Source organism: Elephantulus edwardii, unplaced genomic scaffold (assembly GCF_000299155.1).
Source record: "Elephantulus edwardii isolate Elephantulus edwardi_28Jun2011 unplaced genomic scaffold, EleEdw1.0 scaffold00521, whole genome shotgun sequence".
Taxonomy (NCBI): Eukaryota; Metazoa; Chordata; class Mammalia; order Macroscelidea; family Macroscelididae; genus Elephantulus; species Elephantulus edwardii.
Genome location: NW_006400271.1, coordinates 248142 through 250820, shown reverse-complemented (window position 1 = coordinate 250820; position 2679 = coordinate 248142).

Sequence of the window (2679 nt, the reverse complement as noted above, 5' to 3'; positions counted from 1 at the left end):
TTTCTTCATCAATTGATAGGACTATATGGTTCTTGTTCTTTGCCTTGTTGATGTGATGAATTACATTAATTGTTTTCCTTACATTGAACCATCCTTGCATACCTGTTATGACTCCCACTTGGTCATGATGAATCATTTTTTTTATATATCGTTGGATTCTATTTGCCAATATTTTATTCAGGATTTTTGCATCAATGTTCATGAGAGATATTGGCCTATAGTTTTCTGTTTTGGTGGTGTCATTTCCTGGCTTCGGTATCAAAGATATATTTGCTTCATAGAATGAATCTGGGAGGGTTCCATCTTCTTCTATTTTCTGAAATAATTTCTGTAGAATTGGTAACAGTTCTCTGAATGTTTGATAAAATTCACTTGTAAAACCATCTGGTCCAGGGCTTTTCTTGAGGACTTTTCTAATGGGGAAGATTTTTTATGACCTACTCAGTTTCTTCTTTTGTGATGAGTTTGTTCAAATGTTCTATAATCTGCCCTTGTTAATCTTGGTAGAACATTAGTTTCAAGGAATTTGTCCATTTCCTCAAGGTTTTTGAATTTATAGAATTTTGTTTATTTTATGCTTTTTGTAGTATTCCAGTATTATTAATTTGGTTTTTCTGGCTCTATTGTGATGCCACCTCTGTAATTTCTTAATTGAGTTGTCTGTGTCTTGTCTTTCCCCCCTGCTTTTTGTTAAGTTTGCCCGTGTTATGTCAATTTTATTGATGCTTTCAAAAATCAGATCCTGGTCTTATTGATGGTTTCAATTGATTTTCTGTTTTCTATCTCATTGATTTCAGGTCTTGTCCTTATAATTTTTTTTCTTCTAGAGGCTGTAGGATTGGGATTAGATTGTTGTTCTTTTTCTATTTGATGAAGGTGTTGAGTTGGATCATTGATTTTTTTTTTCTTGCTTCCTTTCTTTAGGTGTGCATATTGCTATGAACTGCCTCCCTGAGGACTGCCTTAGCTGCATCCCAGAGATTTTGGTATATTGTATTTTCATTTTCATTTGTTTCAAAGAACCTTTTTTTATTTAATTCTTTATTTCTTTTATAACTCAATCATGTTCTAGCAGAAAGTTATTTAGTTTCCACATGGATGGTTTTGTAAGCTTTATGTTCCTGTGGTTAATTTCTAGTTTTAGGTCATTGTCGTCTGAGAAGGCACTTTGTATTATTTCAATGTTTTTTAATTTGTTGAGGCTTCCTTTTGGTCCTAATATATAATTGATTCTGGAGAATGTACCATCTGCACTTGAGAAGAAAGTGAATTGAGTTTTAGCAGGGGGCAGTACCCTTAATACATCCACAAGATGGAGTTGGTTGATGGTATAGTTTAGATCTTCTGCATCTTTGCTAAGTTTCTTCTTAGTTTACCTATCCTTTGGTGATAGTGTTGTGATGAACCTCCTAACACTATTTTGGTGCTGTCTATTTCTTTCTTCAATCCTGTTGTATTTATTTTGCATGTCTATCATTTGGTGCACATATATTGACAAAGGTTAAGTCATCTTGGTATATTGTGCCTTCATTAGTATGTAATACTTTCCCTTATCTTTTACGGTGGTTTTCATTCTGAAGCCTATTTTATCAGAGATTAGTATTGCCACTTCTGTTTTTTTTGTGGTTGCCATTTGCTTGGTATATATTTTTTACAGCCTCTGATTTTGAGTTTGTCTTTCTCTTCATTTTTTAGATATATCTTGTAGGCAACATATTGGTGGACTCCATTTTTTACCCATTTTGCTACTCTTTTTCTCTTAATTGCCACATTTATTCCATTCATATTTTCAAGCCAGGTTTTACCATTGCCATTTTGCTGTTTTTATTTTTCTGTTTTTTTTTTTCTGGTTACTATGGTCCATCAATTTTTTAATATCTCCATGTTAAAATATACCTAAAATTTTTTGTAGTTTTTATCTTGTATTCAATTATTCCTGAAGTTTCTTCTATTCTGCAAAAGATCTGATTTCTCCTTCATATTTAATGGAGACCTTTTCTGGGTATAGTATTCTTGACTGGCAATTTGCTTAAGATATCCCATTGCCTTTTAGCTCACATGGTTTCTACTAAGATATCATAACTTAACCAAATTGTTTCATTTTTGTAGGTGATTCTGGGTTTTTTTGTGTGCTGCTTTTAGTATTTAATCCTAATGTTTTAATTTGTAGAATTTGTTTGCCTTGATGTTTTTCTTTTTGAGTATCTGATGTTCAGTGTGTTTCTTGAATGTGGATTTTCCCCTTCTTCATAATAACTTGAAGTTTTCTTCTTGTACTTCTTCCACAATTTTCTGTGTCTTTTCTGTCATTCTTGTGTTCTGGAATTGCAATCATAAGTATGTTGTTCCTTTCGATGTCATCTCACATGATTCTAATGTTTTCTTCCTTCTCTTTACATCTCATAAACACAAGTTATACACATGGATTTCACCTGATGGTATGCATAGGAATCAGATTGATTACATCTGTGGAAAAAACCACAGGAGAAGCTCAATATCAGCTGTGAAAACCAGGCCAGGAGCTGATTGTGGAACAGACCACCAACTACTCATATGCAAGTTCAAGCTGAAGCTGAGGAAAATTAAATCGAATCCACAGGAGCCAAAATATGACTTTAATTTCATCCCACCTGCATTTCAGAATCATCTCAGGAACAGGTTTGAGGCCTTGAACACTAA